The sequence below is a fragment of the Euprymna scolopes genome, chromosome 34 (genome assembly GCF_053919585.1).
Source record: "Euprymna scolopes isolate OS-2025 chromosome 34, ASM5391958v1, whole genome shotgun sequence".
Classification (NCBI taxonomy): Eukaryota; Metazoa; Mollusca; class Cephalopoda; order Sepiida; family Sepiolidae; genus Euprymna; species Euprymna scolopes.
Window position 1 is genome coordinate 25484630 of NC_136515.1, and position 13626 is coordinate 25498255.

Consider the following 13626-nt stretch of genomic DNA (forward strand, 5'->3'; position numbering starts at 1 on the left):
ACCCAGGTCGTCAGTCAGTGTCGTAAACCACTTGCCCACCAAACGTACAAATAATAAAAATATAAATGTGTATGTACGCACAAAATAAATCCCCGAAAGCCGACGAAAATATTTGACAAAATTAATGTTTTCGTATTAAAAGATAGTTAAAAAAAGACGAATCTTTGACTCGTTTTTTTCTCCCAATAATTCGATTTATTTACATTAAAAAATCGTACTTAGCTGTGGAAATCGCACAAAGGCAGGAAAGAACTCATACAATTAAGCAGTTATGATTTAAGTATCAAACTGCGTTAAGTAATCGCTCTTCCTTTACGAATCAATTGACCACACGCGCGTCAGTCACACCTCTAATCAGATTTGGGATAGGTACCCGAGTTTAACTGTTATCAACTTGTCAACAATTCCCGTGTCTCCTGTTACCATGGTGATTTTTGATATTAGTAACAATCTACCAATATAACAATAACAAGAAGAAGAAGAAGAAGAAGAAGAAGAAGAAGAAGAAGAAGAGAAAAGTACATGTAGTCTCGTTCAAACACGATAATCAGGACTATCCAACATTCTCTGTAACCCCCAAATAAAAACAAAACAAAAAACAAACAAGCAAAAAAGAAAAAAAAAAAAAAACGAAAAAGAAAACAAAACAAAAAAAGAAAAGAATAGTAAAACAAAGCAAAACAAAAAACAAGGAAAAGATTTAATGCCATTTCCAGACATTCTTTTAGGGAGGCATACAACGTACCTGTATAATTTTCTTGCTGATACTAAATTTCGCACAATCAAAGAAGGTAAACATTGCACTATTTTTTAATCTTAACAACGCAAGTTTCTTTAAATTTTATAGAATTAACAATTATGTCATTTAAACAAGAAAAACAGGAAATTTGAGAATATTTATTGAAATTGAAAAACTATCTACATCATTATATTATTTTTTAAGTTTAAGGATGTTCTAAAAATATAATAATTATTAAAGACAAAAAAAATTACATAGAATGAAGAAAAACATAACATATTTAAAACAAAAAACTTATTAAAAAAATATAAACAATAATAGAAACCTTGACAACGTTTTGAGGGAAAAATAGAAAGAACAAGATTAATATTTTTTTCTCCAAAATATTATAATCGGGAAAGACAAAGTTCTGCAATAATGTAAAATATATGTCATAAAACCATGTTGAAATCGAAACGCAACACTGATATTGTTATGCAAAACATAAACTTACCATAACATAACATAACTTACCATAACATAACATAACTTACCATAACATAACAACGAACTGGGAGAAAAAGAAGAAGAAAAAAGAAAACCAAAAGTTTAAGAATTTCCTACAAAATATCATAATAATTGTCGAAGACAAAATTCTGTAACAAAAAAAAAAAGGTGCAAAAAATACATGATATAAAAAGCAGTCGTGTGGAACATGGTGGAAACAAATAGAGAGTAAAAAACGAATGCAAATAAAGAAAACGTAAAAAACAAAAACAAAACAGAAAGCTTAACAACGACGTGGAGGGAAAAACAGAAACAATTTTGAATTGTAATCAAGTTGTGATCGATAAACAATCATTATTGTTGTGTTCTTATTGATGATAAGTACACACCCTTTTATTCAATTTTATTTCACGGGTCAGTTTCATCATTTAATTCGACTAAAATCAGGTTAGTAACCTTATTTTTTTATTCATTTAACTTTTTTTTATTAAACGAAAAAAAAATGTGCCTTGTTATCGTTTTATGAATGGATGCTAAGTTTTCACTCACTTTCAATTTGTTCAACGTTTGTGTCAATGAAATGGAAATACGAGTTGAATGAATGAATGAATTAGTTACAACATTTTCTCATACACAACACATTTTTACGCAAGTACTTGAAATTATTACTACAAATAAGTAAGGAATATATATATATATATATATATATATATATATATATATATATATCATAGGATTATAGACACGACAAAGCCATATATATATATATATATATATATATATATATGGCTTTGTCGTGTCTATATATATATATATAACATATATATATATATATATATATATATGGCTTTGTCGTGTCTATATATATATATATATATATATATATATATATATATATATCTATATATATATTGTTGTTGATGTAATAAGGAAAAAAAACATCAATTGGGGAGGTGTTATATGCTATTTATACTTCGGTATTTCGAAGCCTAATGCTTCTCACCAAGAAAGGTTGCAAGGTTGCAAACAGTTCAATGCGACATATATCTAAAGGTATAATTAGGGGTTATTAAGGAATCTGATACAAAGGAGAGTGATGAATGAGGAGTATGGGGAGTGTCCGAAGGTTACATTTTCCCATACAAAACTTAATTTTATGCAATTATCTTTCTTTTTTTGTAATTATTACTACAAACAAGATTTATACAAACGCGCATACATATATTATATATGTTTGTTAAGTATAGGCACCGCCAAAACTGGGGGGGGGGGGCAGGTAAGTACTTTTTGACGGACCGTCTTTTTAAAAATCTACTAAAAATCAGGTAATTATCCAATCAATACGAAATTGTCAGCGATTATTAAGAGAAAAATGAACTTTATAACAGTGTACTTATTTTTCATAAACGATATTTATATATATATATTTTTTGCTTACAACTACCCCCCCTTGTTTTGAGGGGGGTCCAAATATGCTTAAAATAATCATCTGAAACTGAATAAAACATATTATGTTGTTGTAAGGGACGGGATTATAGATTAAAAAAAACAAACTTGTTTGCATACCTTATTTTGATGTCTGAATATCAAAACTTCGATTGTGTTTAATTATCCCGCTTTTGAGTTTTGAAGTGTGAAATTTGGTGAATATGTTAAGTAAAATAATTAATTTAAGTTAAGCAAAAAAAAAAATTTTTTTAATATTTATACGAAAAAAGACATTTTAAAATCTTTGATAAATAAATGAACAATTTCTTTTTAGCGAGCCGAATAATGCATGACCATTATTAAACAGGGCATGCTTTGAAGAATCGATACAAAAAAAAAAATTCGATAAATATTGTGCCCTTTGTGTTAAAAATATCATTATTTTTTCGATCAAGTTTGGAAAGGTTTGCCGCCTTTCGACTACGGTGGACCAAACGCGCTAAAATAATATTTTTTATTCTGCTTTAAATTGCCCCCCCCTCCCTCCCCATTTTGGAAAGCCTGGCCCCCACACACATACACATTAAAAACAAAACTCATACAAATGGTCACCCATCTGGTACTGGCCAGCCTCAGCGTTAATAATACATTGAAATTTTCGTCACTGAAAAAAAAGTTGTTTTTTTTGGCTTTTTGGTCTTCCGTAGTTTGCTTTTTATCAAGCACAAATGTAAACAGTAATCAAATCGACTCGAAGTAACTGGTTGCCTATATGAATAAGTGGAATTATTTGAAATCCAGGTACTTATATTATAATATTTTTGCATATTCTCATAGAAAATCACCCTAAATAAAATAAATTCTTTCAAAAACCTTTTTTAAAACTATTTATATACATTTTTTGTGCAAAACAAAAAACGCCAATTGTAAACTTTTGGGGAAAATTTAACATTTAAAATTTAATTAAAAATAGTAGGAAAAGTTTTATATTATTCTGCTTTCTATATGATAAAATTCAGGGTTTTATCTTTCTGGAAAAAAAAAGTTACTCAGAAATAATGGATTTTAATAAATGTAATTTCGTTTTAAAAAACAACAACAACTTGATTTTTCGGCCATTTTTGGCGGTGCCTAGTTAAGTACACATTTTTTATGTATACAAACATTATTTGGCAATATAATTTCAGGCATATTTCGATCAAATTAATGAAATAGCTAAACCTCGAACTTTTATCGACAGCTCTATTTATTATTGAGCACTTTTATATGAACACTGGAAAAAATCCACTAGATTTTGCATTGTGAACGTAAATAAATAGATATTATATATATATATATATATATATATATATATATATATATATATATATATATATATATATATATGTGTGTGTGTGTGTGTGTGTTTATACGTACATGTATTGGCTTTGCTACACTGCCATGACCATGTTTCGATTTATAATTATAAATAACTAAAATCTTATTAGAAAAAAAAGAATGACCTTTCGTTTAGGTGTTCATTTTAGGAAAATTTTGCGTTCTCGAAAAAAAAAAAATCCAAAGCCTGTACATTTGTCTTCAGGCAAGAACTGGCTTTCACTGGAAAGCCATAAACTTAACAGCTGTCCTGTTTTTAAACCCCCGAAACAGCCTCATAGTGAACAGCTGATGATCCCCGTTTTTCTATTCATAACAAATTAAGTTATGGTTTCTTGTCTTTTTTTTTTACTCTAATATAGTTGAATTCCCTTTTATAATTGTGAATTTTCTAGCGGTAAGTCAGCTTTGATATGTTTAACTTTTATGTTTTATCCAAAGGAATTTAAACTACACTTTTTAAAATTATATTTTATTATTATACATAATTCTTTATAAAAAAATATGCTTATGTCAAATAAGTTATACCGAAACGTTTTTTGTTTATTCCTCAAATGGTATTGTTCCTGACACCTTTTTTTTGAGGGGGGATGAATTACAAACGTTTTTGTGTAACTTACTTACCATAATTATATTATTATGCGACTACTACGTAGCTATACTCATACACTGAGCTCTGTTGAAATAAATATTAGAACAAAAATACGTTAAAAGCAGAAAGATCCAACGTTGTCCGGGGTTGAATGAAGATCAACACATGTTCTACACTCCAATACTTTTATTGTCATTTTTTAATCAAATCGATTGATTGTTTGATTTAGTTGAGCCACCATCCTTCGCAGTGTACTGTAAAGAATCTTCACAAGCCAAGAATTGAAAGAAATTAAGTGCTTATAAATGCAGGTATACACAGTAAACAGTAAACATTCAAAAGTGTACATAATAAATAGTCAATGACGGGAAATCGGAATATTGCAAGTGCGTTAAAGTTGACCGCGTTTTCCTAATTTCCTGCACTTTATTTCTTAAACGGACTTTATAATTATAATATATAGTTTTTCGTAATTTCTTAAATAGGGCACAACTTTAATTTCTTAAAGGGGGATTTATTCATAACAATGATACGTTTAAAATAATATTAACAATTATTCGAGAGATATTGGATTCATAGGATAGCATCTCAAGTCCACTGGTCATTAACACAAGAATCGAAAGAAATTAGATTCCTATAAATGCCGAGTCGGCGTACATACATAGTAAACAGTTTGGAAGTATTCAACGACCAAGTTTTCAATATATATATATATATATATATATATATATATATATATATATATATATATATGTGTGTGTGTGTGTGTGTGTGTGTGTTTTAAACCGTCTTCAAAAGGTATTTGTATATGTTTTCGGAAAGAACGATTGCTGCATGTTTTCTCCATGCTTATGCTTCCGAGAATTTTTTTTATTATTCCGGTTTAAAGTTACATTCCCTGAATTAATCTGCATCTTATAAATGGTTTATTTTTTAAAATTCGCTTTTTATTTTTTAACAAACAACAAGTATATAAACACAATATTTATCATTTACTTTAGTAAAAACAACTCATCAAGACGTGGATTTGTAATCATTTAAATAGTTTAAGGTCTCATCAGGCGAAAAGTTTGTCTTTTCATTAACGTTTTCATATTGAAAAAGACAAACTGTCCGTCTGATGAGATCTTAGTTATTAATAACTACAAATCGAAACATTGTTATGTCAATATGTAGCGAAACTTGCACGTGTCTGTAAAAATAATGTATAAATATAAATAGATCTATTAAGCATTGGGCAATATTATATAAACCCGGTACATATTCTCTGGATTTTCATCCTATGAATATTTAACCTGAACTACTATCTATCTATCTATCTATCTATCTATCTATCTATCTATCTATAAGTTTTTATCATTCTTTATGTAAATACAGTCATGACTGTATTTACATAAAGAATAATAAAAAAAATATAATTTGCTCTATTTGATTGAGCACTATAAACGATCCTTGTTGGAATTCAATTATTCTTAATTTTTGGATGTCTTTCTACCTGGCATATATATATATATATATATATATATATATATATATATATATATATATATATATATATATATATAATTATATATATATCAATATATATATATACATACATACATATATATACATGTATATATAAATAACATAATATATATATATACATACATATATATATACATATATATATATGAATAACATAATATATATATAACATAATATATATACATATATATATATGTATATATATATATATATATATATATATAACAGTTCAAGAACAATTCATGTTAAAATGAACGCAAAAGTGGGTTCCTTTTTCGTATGTGATTCAGTATTCAGTTATGTAATACCTCACGCAATTCTTGATACTTACGCGCGCTCACACACATACACACGCACTACACGCACGCATACACACATTTACATGCATACATATATAATGACCGCGACGTCTTGTCAAACGAGTACCAGTCCTTCATTTAATGATTGCTCATGAGCGAATCATGTAAACAGCTGCACTTAGCTAAGAAAAGGGCACCTAAAGCGCGAAAGGTACATTACGAAACGTATGTTGAGAACTCATCTATTTTGGAAAAATAACAAGTAGCACGAAGGTAAACATTTCCTGCAAAATTATGATATACTTAACTGCCGAGAAATCGCAGACAGAAAAAAAAAAAAAGAAAAACTATAGCAAATCAAGTAGAATGTAATTCTCTATCGACCTGTATACTTGTAACGTGCAGAAACGGTTTGTACTTTTTATATATTAAATTTAATTTTTACGATCGTGCGTTTTATGGACACAAGAAAAACAACATGGCGGCTGAACTTATGGCTTTACATCGTTTAACTTAAGCGATTAATTGCAGTTTTACGAACTTAGGGTTAGTGGTAGGGTAAGTAATTATTATACTATCTTTAACTTTTATTTAAGTAAGAACTTACGTGATTAGTCATTTTAGTTCAGTGGAGCCATAAGGCATGCGAACATCCTTTTTAGCACGTTAAAACTATGCAGGTTGATAGATAATAAAATTCTATTATTAGTTATTAATTTGAGTTCGTATTATTTGGATTACTGTTGTTATATGGAGTGTTATTTTTACAACGTTTCGGCCTATATAAACTCTGACCTTCTTCAGTCGAACTCGGTAAGCTGCATGAAATTTCGAGCAGAAACTTTATTAATCTGCGGGGGTAGCATGCTCTCGTTTCGTCAGCCTTGACCGGTTAGAATTCCTAAGTAATTCACAACTGTATACAATCGCTTGCACTGATAAGTGAACTTTCAACTTCCGAAAGAGTGTCACAATTAAATTACCAATTACTTTATCCGTTACGCGACGAGCCTTTGCGAACAATTCTAGTACGCATTTTGGGAGCCTATACAATCTTACTAATCATCACTATAGATCATAATTGACAAAAGTCTATATTCCAAATTTTCAAGATGTTGAACAGCTTACAATTTATTTCTTTAATACGTTAACATGCACAATTCATTTATTTTCTTTTAAATTAATTAATAGGTTCTTTTTCTTCTGATGAGTTAAGGGCAAAATAAATTCATTGATTGATATGATAATTAAATGAATGATTTTGCGCTACGAAACAGGTGCCGTCAAGAATTGTGCATTTCAACGTACTTATAAGAGTAAATTGTAGGATGGTCACCATCTTGAAATCTGGAATATACACTTTTGTTATTTATTTGTAATATGCTCTGTAATTACACTGAGTGTAATAAGTTAAAGGGTTGGTATGAATAAAAGGTAAAATATAATTGAAGAAATATATTTGCACACGCGCACGCACACGTACGCATATGCACACACACACGCACACGCGCACACACACACGCGCGCACACACACGCACACACGCACACACACACACACACGCACAAACACACACACATGTTCTTTGCTTACGATTCCTCAACTCTTAACTATACTGCAATTTTACCATATTTCTTTTTAAATGACCTGATTATAATAAAGAGATTTACGAAAAGAGGATTCAATTAAAGTTAAAGAGATTCCAGTACAAAATTATCGATATTTTAAAGCAAGTGAATCAAGGGTGTGGGGTTGGGTGACGGTAGAGGATAGAGAACCCCCCCCCCCGATCAATAGATTATACTTCTCCATTAAGATCCAATCATAATATTTGCATATTTAATAACTAGCAGACCGCGCAGCATAGCCCGGTCGCAAAACACGCTTAAATACATTTTTGATTTATGCAGATTTCGTATTTATTATTACTAGCAGGACCCGTGGAAATTCCACGGTAGTTAAAATCTTTTAAAACACATCAGTAAGAAATTCCTTATTGTTATATTACAAAAATGAACGTATGGAAGCAAGTAGAACAAAGAACTTTAGTTTAAACTTTTATTGAAGGTCAATGCGATCGTAACTGATGCTGTTGATATTGTCAGGAAGTGCTGGTGATGATTGAGGCGGTGACAGGGACGTCGATCAGCTGCTTGGAGTGAGAATAGTGGTCAGTAAGCAGGTTCTTGGGAGTCAGACTGTGAATTAAAAAAAAACGTTGACATTGTTGGCATCGATTTTGTGAAAGTTCTGATGACCCCAAGTTGTTTAATATTTCAGGACATTTATGATTACACGTGTGAGTAATGAATAGGTCACAGAAAACTGCAATTGCATCTTGATGAAGCTGTTGTAGATTCCTAGGACTTCCTGTAAGTGTAGATGGTAGAATAACTAGTACACCAGGATAACCATCTTCATTCCTTGCTAAATGATCCATTAAGCCAGAATATTGAGCAGCTCTCAATAAACTTTGATAGCACTATTGTAAGAATCATGCTGAAAGTCATTCTTAATATGGGGAGGGGGTTAACTATTCTGAAACTACATTTAACAATGTAAAAAAATAAGGGAAAATATATGTATGAACAATAAATATTTCTTCAGTTAAATAAAATATTCTGTAAATCTTTTATTAAGGAATAAATATTTATTTAAACCATAATTATTGAAACAAAGTATTTTACTGCATAAAAATACGGTTATGGGGAGAAGGGTTAACTATTTTGGACCTTCACCTAAATAGCGATTTAATGAAAAAAATTTAATGGTCTTGTATTTTTTTTAATAATTTGTTTTAAAATAAGGGGAAAAAATCTTTAATACCGCTATTGTAAGAATCATGCTGAAAGCCATTCTTAATATGGTTTAATATGGTTTTAACTATTCTGAAACTTCACCTAACAATGTAATAAAAATAATGGAAAAATTCTTTAGTTAAATAAAATATACTGAAAATCTTTAAATAGGAAATAAATATTTCTTTAAATAAATTAAATCGTAAGTAATGAAACAAATATATAAAAAAAATTTTTTGTGTCCATTTTTTATAGTATTTAAATATGTATGCCCTGTCGGTGGGCATTAGAAGATGATGACTACCTGTAAAAGAAGCAAAATAAAACGAACAAAACATAAATAATAACTATGTAAACAACGTGAAGCTGTATAAATGTTACAAAATTACTCGATTCGGCATTAAATAACACGAAAAAGGATTGATATCCCGTAAAACAAAAGCAAAACAGAACAAGACGTAAAATATGTTTTGAATCTGTGTTACTCAGTGTATTTGCGAATGGTGACTTTGGTGATTTATTTAATAAAGTCATTCTTGACTTTTGTAACATGTATTTCTAAACATATTTTTTGTTATGTAAGGCTCACTCAAAAGTAAATAAAAATATAAAAAAAGATAAAGTGGCACAGTAAAAAAAACAACAAAAAAAAAACGAACTCCTAGCGTTAAATGTAAAAAATATATTTATTACTGAATAAAATAAAATAAGCGTTCCGTATTCACTACAATAATAAACAGAAGACATCGTTAAAAATGTAAGTAAAATACTATACTATTTAAACTATGGAATGATACCTTCTATGCATAATTGTCTTTAAAATAATCCGGAACCATAAATAGACAGTTCATATATATATATATATATATATATATATATATATATATATATATATATATATATATATATATATATATATATATATATATATATATATATTTGTTCAGGAAGTTTTGGGAAATAAAAGGGTTTAATGATTTTTAATTGATAAAGATTGAACAATAAAGGGAGATAATTCACATTAATTAATGTTTGCGATGATGATGACGCGTTTCATTAATTAATGTTTGCGATGATGATGACGTGACACCGTACGGACAAGCATATTAATATATAGATAGAGTCAATTCTCTATTCATTATTGTACAAATTATATAATAGTGATTTCAAAAGTTTAAACAATGATTTGGATGTCATCAGCTAGAATCGAAATCAAAACATTTAACTCTCTAACAGTATTCAATACCACCTGAACTAACGACATATGCATATCAAAAATTGACAAATTAACGAAGTTCAACGTATAAATGTATATTTGCGCATGCATAGAGCATACACATTAGGTCGAACTACGCTAGTCAAGTTCCAATGATTTAATTTTGACCCCTTACCAGTTTTTTTTTGCTGGTTAAAAATCAATCGATCGGTGTAAGTCGACTAAACGTGTTATTTGTACCTATGCGTATGTTTAACAACGTTATTTTTCAGTTTTTGTATTGATTTAGGTCAGACGGTAAAGAATAAGTCTAGAGAGCTATATGCTTTGGTTTCGATTCTAACAAATGGCACCCAAGTCATATTTTTTCAAAACTTTTAAAATCACTGTTATATATTGGGTACAATATAATAATCAATAGAGTATTGGCTTTATAATAATAAATACGAAATCTGCATTACTTAAATACTATAATAGAAGTAAGATATTAAGCGGGTGTGAATCTTAGTGTCTGTGGGATGGAAGTTGAGCAGCAAGATGCTTATTCACATCACATTTAAATTTCTGCATATTTGTACAACCGGTAAAACAAAGAGAAGGGAGGGAATTTCAAAGGCAAGTTGTCGGAGGAAAGAAATTATCAGATTAGACGATCTTCCCGCATCTAAAGATATATATATATATAGTAAAGGGCGGGGTTTATTTTACTGCTGGTCGGAAGGGTGTATTTGGGTTGCGACTGCAAGTGGAGCAAGTTCATCAGAGCCCATTTCGTAGAAATGTGCATAAAACAACGATGCATATTGCGTTTGGTTGTTTTACGGCATATCAGCCCTTTTCGGATTATTTAATGTTGAATCCAGGGATGTTGGAAAAGAAAAATGTTTATATTCAAAGTTGTTTATATTTTCACATATTTATTCATGATGTTTGGTTTGGTTGTTTTACGGCATATCAACCCTTTTCCGTTCAATCATTTTGGTAAAAGTTTTCATGTTTCAAATTCCTTATATCTTCGAATGTTTATTCAGTGTTCAGTTTGGTTGTTTTGTAGAGAAAAATATTTTCATTTTAGACTTTGCGTTTGTCAAAGGAAAAGGAAAAAATAAACAATAACATAAATGTTTAAGCCAAGAAGCAAACAGCATGATCTGGTAGCACCAAAGATGCGAGAAGGACTGGAGCTTGGCCACCAGTATCGAACATATGAAGTCAGAAATTGATTTGAACTCGACACTGAAAATGCGACTGTATCTGTTTAGTATGTATGTACACAGGTCCGGAACTGGGAGCGTGCCTTTACCACAAGCGGCGGCGGGAGCTCGGCAAATGGCAAAACGAAGTAGTTCAGTGGGTTCAGGTCGGGGGAGGAGGGGGACAGTAAGAGAAGGGTATAAAGTCGTAGCACTCCTGAAACCAAGCCTGGATCTCTTTGGACCGGTGCTGAATCCTGCTGCCACACCTAGGGTCTGACAGCGGCCACCTGATTGCAGCAGGCGATCACCACACTCTTCAGCATATCCAGGTACACTTTGGTGTTGACTTTCAAGCCGATTTTGAAGATGTGAGGTGGAATGACGTGGCCCTGACTTGAAACCACACCAAAGACCATAATCGTGGCCGGAAACTTTGTTGAGCTGTGCTCTCAGGTGTTAAACTGCCCGGATTTGCATTTTGCGCGTGCTGGCAATAGTTCTGTTTTCGTAACCTGGATCGGTATAAAGCATGAGGTTTACAGCGGCGCATTTCCAATCTCACTCGTTGAACATTGTATCGCTTTCAGATATGATAGAAGGCTCCTGTTACTCTTGGGATTTGTGCACAATGACCAACTAGTAGATAGTCTGCAACAAAAGAGAAAATCGGTTTTCATCAAACGAAAGTGGAATCATATCGTATTTTCTAGGGCAACAATTTTATCGTTTCACCCTGTATGCTAGCGACATTCACCCTGGGCGGATTGAATCAGTTTCCTCTGAAGGAGGGAGTGTCAAGTTATTAAATTCACAAGCGATTTTCAGTCGCATGTATATCCCGATAAGGGAAGATTACGACGTTAGGTTTCTGCAGTTCTTACAAGGAGGTGCCCACGTCCTCTTATACACAGCGTCTGAAATTCCAAAATGGTCACCTATTTGGTACTTACCAGGCTTAACGTTGCTTAACTTTAATGACCAGACAAGAACCGATGTGTCAACATGATTATGTTGTATTCATCTGTTAAGACAATTAATGCATTCATTGTTATTGTTGTTAAGCAAATTAGACTGCTGCACAGAATTCACGGAGATTATCCCCGTTATCTGACTAATCTGTAAGAAATTCACTTTGTTAGTCTCAGCTATTTGCTAACCTATAAGATTGCAGCTTTTATCTCCGATATCGAGAGCTGCAAAGCTCAGTGGCTGCAGATAACATCGAGGGAGATTTGGCTCAGAATGCACAAAGGAATGGCACAGAACTAACACGCCATTGATTTTGACGGTTACCACATGCTGACATATGACCACGTCTTTTCTTACCATATGCTGAAATATGACCACATCGTTTTTTACCATATGCTGAAATATGACCACGTCTTTTCTTACCATATCTGAAATATGACCACGTATTTTCTTACCATATCTGAAATATGACCACATATTTTTTTACCATATGCTGAAATATGACCACGTCTTTTCTTACCATATGCTAAAATATGACCACGTCTTTTCTTACCATATGCTGAAACATGACCACATCTTTTCTTGCCATATGCTGAAATATGACCACGTCTTTTCTTACCACATGTGAAAATATGACCACGTCTTTTCTTACCACATGTTAAAATATGACCACGTCTTTTCTTACCACATGTTAAAATATGACCACGTCTTTTCTTACCACATGCTGACATACGACAACGTCTTTTCCTTACACATGCTGAAATATGACCACATCTTTTATTACCATATGCTGAAATATGACCACATCTTTTTTTACCATATTCTGAAATATGACCACATCTTTTTTTTACCATATGCTGACATATGACCACATCTTTTCTTACCATATGCTGAAATATGACCACATCTTTTTTACCATATGCTGAAATATGACCACATCTTTTTTTACAATATGCTGACATATGACCACATCTTTTCTTACCACACGTGAAAATATGAC

The 13626-nt window shown here is 31.2% G+C and overlaps 1 protein-coding gene across 2 annotated transcripts in view; it reads left to right on the forward strand.

Annotated features, from left to right (window-relative positions):
• The first annotated feature begins 1531 nt into the window (after positions 1–1531).
• Positions 1532–13626, forward strand: part of LOC145259144 (anoctamin-7-like) — a 577044-nt gene continuing 564949 nt past the window's right edge. For both annotated transcript variants that reach the window (XM_080116843.1, XM_080116844.1), the window contains exon 1: positions 1532–1672. The gene's annotated coding sequence lies outside the window, so the exon portion shown is untranslated. The remainder of the gene's footprint in view (positions 1673–13626) is intronic.